This window comes from Octodon degus, unplaced genomic scaffold (genome assembly GCF_000260255.1).
Source record: "Octodon degus isolate 3935 unplaced genomic scaffold, OctDeg1.0 scaffold00144, whole genome shotgun sequence".
Taxonomy (NCBI): domain Eukaryota; kingdom Metazoa; phylum Chordata; class Mammalia; order Rodentia; family Octodontidae; genus Octodon; species Octodon degus.
Genome location: NW_004524720.1, coordinates 1,695,141 through 1,702,105, shown reverse-complemented (window position 1 = coordinate 1,702,105; position 6,965 = coordinate 1,695,141). Strand labels below are relative to the sequence as shown.

The following is a 6,965-nucleotide window of genomic DNA, read 5'->3' as shown; positions in this document are numbered from 1 at the left end:
GTAAGTTATTTTAATGGTTGCACAGACTGCCTCTTTTGTAGGACAGACTGGCACCTCTCGGTGGAGTTATGATACCAGGGATACAGTTGACTAATATAAGCTGGAAGGAGTAGAAAATTTGCAAGTCAAAGTGAGGAAAGCAGCTCCTATCAGCTTAGTAAAACAACAAAAACTGACAAGCCCATTGAAGTCCTGAAATAGTCTGCTAAATTTTCTAGTTGGGTCCTATAAAGCCCATATAACTGAATATTTTAATTGTCTTTTATTTCACTGAAGTTGTTTAAAGACTTTATTCATGTTGAGTGTGGACAGGATGTGAAAGAAATAGGGCAAAGAATAAAAACAGGGCCACAACCACTGTACTGTTTTCAACCTCTCGGGCTGTCAGACAAACCATAAAACCATAATCATGAGTCACTTTAGGGGAAATATGTTCAGAGAAACGTTAGGTTGGTTCTATTCTGTGATTGTTACAGTGTGGACTCATATACAGTTAACACATAACCCAACAAATCCTTCTATTCAAAGGAGAATATGATTGCATGTTCATACAATAACTGGTGAAAATGTTCACAAAAGCACTATTAGTCAAGGCCAAAATAGGGAACTGTACAGTGTACCTATACAATGATTGCTGAGCAATGCAAAGAGACAGAAGAACTGATACACACATGAATGAACCTCAAAAATAAAAGTATCTGAGGGTGCAACTTGGTGGTACAGCCGTTGCCTAGCATGTGCAAGGTTCTGCTTTCAAACACTGGCACCACAAAAGCTTACGCAAAGAGCATGAAGTGGATCACAGAAGACCACCTTATGATTCCATTCATAAGGAATATTCAAAGTAGGGAATTCCACACACAAAAACTGCATTAGTAGTTGCCTATACAAGTTGGAGAAAACAGGAAGTGGCCCTTAATAAGGTGTTGAAGCTATCCCTAAATAGCTGTTATGATAGCTATACAACTCTACGAGCTCACTAAAAACCAATGAATTGTACATTTCCAATGTGTAAATGGAATGCAATACAAAGTATAGCTCAACTGAAGTGACAGACATTAAGAGAATGACAAAAATCCAAGTAACAGGGGACGGGGAGATGGCTCAGTGGAATAAGCGCTTCCCTGGCAAGCACAAGGCCCTGAGTTCAATCCCTGGTTCCACAAAAAAAAAAAAAAAAAATCCAAGTAACAATTTTGGAACAATTTAATGGACATGAGTGTGAAAGACACATTCACATGCTGTGAGGTGAGGTCTGAAAGCTCAGCCCCCTCTGCCATGCTCCAGTCATCTGCTCACATCACCAGAAGAAATGCTGTGTCCCTGCAGGCATTTTACATATATGCACCCATGCTTTTATAACAAAAGCATCCCAGTATACCACTCACACTGCTACATACTCTGCCTTTTCATAAGACTATTCTGGGTAAACTATGATTGATATGTTAATATAGAAGACTTCTCAGCCAAGGGCAGTGGCTCACACCAATAATGGCACTGCAGTGATGACATGATTGACATATGAGTCTTCCAAAGTTAAACTATTTAGCTTAACATCAGGAATGTTAAGTTAAACGTATCTTTTGTTGTAAGTTTTTATTGTAGTTATGAAATTTTATTTTCCTCCCCCTGTACTAAGGACTGAACCCAGGGTCTCATACAGGTGTTCTACACTAAGCTACATCCTCAGTCCTCAGTATTTTTATGATACTTTAAGACACATCCTCACCAAACTGCCCAAGCTGGCCTCAAACTTGATCTCCTTCCTCAGCCTCCCCAGCAATCAGGATATGGATAGGTGCTACTACATGTGGCTTACAAGTTTTAAAAAACAATTTAGTAACTCATCTCACTTGGATTCTAAATAATTTTCATTTAAAGACTTGAGAACACAATTTGTATTACAGCTGCTATCCATATTTACTGAAAAGCACACTACCTTCAACTAATTTATTAAATGGTTTTTGTGCCTATATGCTATACACTGTATACACAGAGAACCACAGTGAATGCTGTTCTGTTTGTTTAAAGATAGGATCTCCAGGGGCCGGGGGAGATAGCTCAGTAGAATAAGCACTTGCCTGGCAAGCGCAAGGTCCTGAGTTTCAAGAGATAGGATCTCCATACGTAGTTCAGGTTGGCCTTGAACTCAGCGGGATCTTCTTGCCTCAGCCTGGAATGGTAGGATTACAGGCATGCGTTCGTTACCTTGCTCAACTAGAACCAGTGCCAGCTAATCTTCAATCTTTAAATCAACAAAATATTGTATGAAATACTAGAATAAGATTTCTTCAACATAAACTATGCACACAAGGGGGGAATCTCTCAAAATCGATTAAAAAGATAGGGTTGTTTTGTTTTGTTTTTGGGGGGAGTCTTTTTAAGACAGGGTTTCACTATGTATTTCAGGGTGGCATTGAGATCACTTTGTAGCCCAGGCTGGGCTAAAACTTGCAATGATCCTCCTGCTTTAGCCATCTCAGTGCTGGGATTACAGGCACACACCACCAAGTACCACCATGCCTGACTTGTTGTGACACTGTAAAAACCAGATTTAAGACAATACTTGAGGCCAGGGATACAGGCTTAGAAGGGTGCTTTGTCATGAGTTTGATTCCCAGTGTTCCCCCAAAAAACAACACCTGTTCAAATTTTTAAGTACTGGACACTGGGTTCAACCCCTACTACCACAAAATTAAAAATGAATTAAAATTTGCACTAGGCCTGGAGGAAGAAGTGCATACATGTAACCACTGGGAGCCTTGCAAGACCCCTACTCAAACCTCAAAAGAGGGGGAGGGAGCAACAGAGAGGAAGCTCAGTAGGAAGGCTCAGGGTTCAACCCTCAGAACTATGTTTTTTTTTAAAGCCTAGGAAAGGATTAAGCAATGCTCTTCTATAGGACACAAAAAGCACGAACAATACAAGAAAGTTTCCGGTCTCGGGATGATACCAACAAGAAAATAGAAATATTGAGAAAAACTGAGAAAAGGTATATTTGATAAAGCTTAGATACACACACCTACAACACACACACACAACACACAAATTGGCACCTAAAATAACTGAACTCTCAAAACTCAGAAATAAAATATGCAATCCATGCTGGGCCAGGTGGTGTATGCTTATAATTCTAGTGAATGTGAAGGTTAAGGCAGGAGGATCCCAAGTTCAAAGACAGCTTAGGCAATTTAGCAATACTCTTATCTCAAAATAAATGTAATTCAAGGGCTGGCCAAATAGCTCAATGGATTAAAGCACCTGCAAGCAGGAGCAGGGGCCTGCAATGCAGGCCCTGCCCCCAGAGCGAGCTGAGAAGCCAATTGAGACTGGCCATGGTGGCGCTTACCTGTAATCCCAGCACTTGGGAGGCTGTAAGCAGAAGGATCACTACAAGTCTGATCTACACAGTGAGATCCCTGTAGACCCTGTGCTAAAATACAAAATAAACGAAGGAAGGAAGGAAGGAAGGAAGGAAGGAAGGAAGGAAGGAAGGAAGGAAGGAAGGTCAGTTGTAGAGCACTAGCCTAGTTATGTTCAAGCCCCTGGCTTTAATTATCACAATGATACACAAAAATTTATACACACATACACAAACATAATGAAAAAATATTTTTAAAAAGGGTATGGCCTTGTCAAGATCAGATACATTTTAATTTGGGTGACAATGCTCTTCAAGCAGACATTTTCCAAACAAAGAAGTTGTTGAGATAATCACATTTAGGCAAATTAAACAATTATAGTATCTCAAACAATCTGAGGCACAGAACTGAGGTTGGCATAAATAAATCTGAAATATGAACTATATTAGTAAAATGCATAATTCTGGTTTATGTACTAATCAGTATGTACATAAACCAGCTGTAGCATAACTAACTTCTAATAAACATTCTGGTGTATAACATTTTACTTGCCTTCTAAAAGAGTATCAATAATGTAAATAACTAATTACTATTCATGGCCTATTTTTAATCTGAGGGAAAACACTGATGAATAACCTTAGTTCCATGTAGACCACTAACAAGTAACAAAATATATGACAATTTTTTAAATTTTAAAAATTTAGAATTTTAATGCGGTGGTCTGAACTGATTTCATATTCAAATCATAATTGGTTTTCTTTTTCCTTTTTTTTTTTTTTTTTTTTTGTTACTGGGGATCAAACTCAGGACCTTGCGTTTGCCAGGCAAGCATTTATTCCACTGAGCTATCTCCCCAGCCCTGGTTTTCTTTTTAATGTATTTGGTACAGGGTCTCACTACACAGCCTGAACTAGTAGTGATCCTCCTCTTTTCAGCCTCCACAGCACTGGGATTAAAGGCATGCGACACCACACTAGGTTTCAGTGGCTGGCTCAGCATGCCCAGGGGCAGGGGTGTGACTCAGTGGCCTATGGTGCCAGCGATTGAACCAGGTCTCTGTGCTACCTAAGCAGGTGCTTAGTCCGCTGAGCTGTCTCACTGGCCCTTCATAATTGGTTACCTTAATGCCATTTTACGGGCTTAGTTACCTGTTACATGTTTAAAACAAAAAGGAAATGCTGAAGACTTCATATGGGTTTTTGTTTGTTTGTTTAAGCCAGGGTGGCTTTGAACTCACTTTGTGGCCCAGGGTGGCCTTGAACTTGCAGTGATCCTCTGCCTCACTGTACCAGACTGGTATTACAGGTGTGTACCACCATATCCCAGACCATACAAGGTTCCTAACCATGGGGCTATTTGGACTTTTTTTTTCCCCAGTACTGGGGATTAAACTCTGAGGCCTCACACTGAGTTCCAGCCTCCAGACCATTTGTTTTTGGGCCACTGAGTGTTGAATCTACCAGGCTGCATCCTGCTTGTGTTTTTTTGTTTTGTTTCTGTTTTCTGAGGTTTTTTTTTTTTTTGGGGGGGGGGGCTTGGCTTTGCTTTTGCTTTTTGTTATTGTTTTGTTATTGTTTTAAGAAAGAGTCTTGCTAAGCCGCGAAACTATCCAGGCTGGACCTGAATTTGGGGACCTCATGCCGCAGCTTCCCAGAATGCTGAGATTACAAATGTGCACCACCATACTCAGCTACTTTCATTTTATTTTAGAATAAGGGCTCAATAAATTGGCCAAGCTGGTCTGAAATTTCAAGTCTTCCAGCCTCAGCCTCCCAGTAGGCTGGAATTATACACATGTGTAATGCTCAGATATCTGTATTTCCCATTTCCACAGATAGACCCAAAGCTGCTGCTGCTGCTCCACAGCAATCTCAATTGCTTCTCTTGTCTCATAAGACATTAAAACTCCCAAGCACTCTCAGTCTTGTTACAACAATTCGATACAGCTTAGAAACATCCTTGTTATTTGGAAGATGCAAAGATTTTTACTGCCATCACATTTGACTCACAGAACTCTATGTGCCACCCCAACATCATTCTACCACATGACCTTTTTGCTTACGAATTTCCAGTACACTTAAGAAAAATGAGGAAGGAAGGGTCAGAATGAGAATATCTGGGGAAATCAACAAAGAGAATTACAATAGTGTATTACCAATCTCAGTTGCCAAATGTAAATAATGAAAACCTTGAAAGTCACAGAATTAGGGCAGTGAGGAGTAGGGGCTATATTTATACAATAAATGACAGAAGGCATTTCATTCCAAAAAAATAAATTCAATTCACCAGCTCTAAAGACACTTTTCTCCACAAATGAACTTTATATTCCCCAAGCCTGCAGAGACTGAAGGTCAACATCTTTCTCATTTGTTTTCATTTTTAAAAAAGTAATCTATAAAAGATAAAAATAAATTTAAAAAAAAACCAACAGCCTAGGCAGATAACTGAAGAAATCAACTAGTCTTTCAAAACAAGAGTCCCCTAGACAGGCTCAGTGGCATGAGACTAATATCAGCTATTCAGAAGCCAAAGAAGGAAAATCCCAAGTTCAGGGCCAGCCTGGACAAAAGCCAAAACTTGTCTCAGAAATAAAAAGGAAAAAAAGACCTAATATGATATATTCTCAGATATGTTCTTCAATGAGGGGACTCTGAATGTGGCAGAGTTCCCTCATTGGTGGGCAAGCCCATTTTTGCATGAATGCCTTTAAGAGAAGAAAATTGTGGGGTGGGGAGATAGCTCAGCAGTCTAAACATCTGCCTGGCAAGTCCAAAGACCCAAGTTCGATAACCAGTACCACATGCTCTGCTGGCCCTGAAACCAGGTGTGGTGGTACATGCCTGTAATCCCATCACTGGGGAGTCTAAAACAAGAGGATCACGACTAAGTCTCCATTGGGACTAAGTCTCAATTGCTTTGAGACCCTGTATCCAATAAGTAAACAAGTTTTTTTAAAAAAAGATTCTAAACTTAAGTTGGCACAATGTATCAACCAATACAGAGGTGCATCTGAAGATTAAAAAAAAAAAGATTAAAATTACAATGGGTAGTTTTTATCTACTTGACTAAAGGATGAACAGAGGCTTGGGATTACTGGTATCATGATATCCCCTTATCTCACTAGGGATGGGCCATCCTGGCTAACCTAATAAAACCATTAAGACTAGACTAAAATCAAAACTATACAGATTATCAACCAAGGTTAATGATGTCACTCATATAACCTAGCTACCATTAGATCAGTATTAACTATACTTCAATCTTATTGGCTGATCATAATTTTGACCCATGTACCCACCTCAAGATTTTAAAAATCCCACCTATAAAACTTCCTTTGAAAGGTGAGCTCATTGGAAACCCATTCAGAACCCCACTCGTAGGAAGACTGTCTCTTGAGGTATTCCTATATGCCATTCCCCCATACTTTTCCTCCAAAAAGTTTTCCTACTCTCAAAATTAATGGAGAAGAATATATCTCCATGGCAAAGAACTGAGGAAATTCATGAACACCAAACCATCACTCTAAAATGTTCTAAAGGAGGGGCTGGAGAGATGGCTCAGTGGTCTAAAGCACCTTAGCAAAGCACAGGGACCACGGTTCGA

At 39.8% G+C, this 6,965-nt stretch overlaps 1 protein-coding gene across 4 annotated transcripts in view; it reads right to left on the bottom strand.

The window, feature by feature from the left end:
* Positions 1 to 6,965, bottom strand: part of Cul2 (cullin 2) — a 122,691-nt gene that overhangs the window by 83,020 nt on the left and 32,706 nt on the right. The window contains exon 1 of one of the 4 annotated variants that reach the window (XM_023701935.1): positions 2,082 to 2,124. The exons of the other annotated variants lie outside the window; for them this stretch is intronic. The gene's annotated coding sequence lies outside the window, so the exon portion shown is untranslated. Of the gene's footprint in view, positions 1 to 2,081; positions 2,125 to 6,965 lie in introns of those variants that run through there. 4 annotated transcript variants of the gene reach the window in all.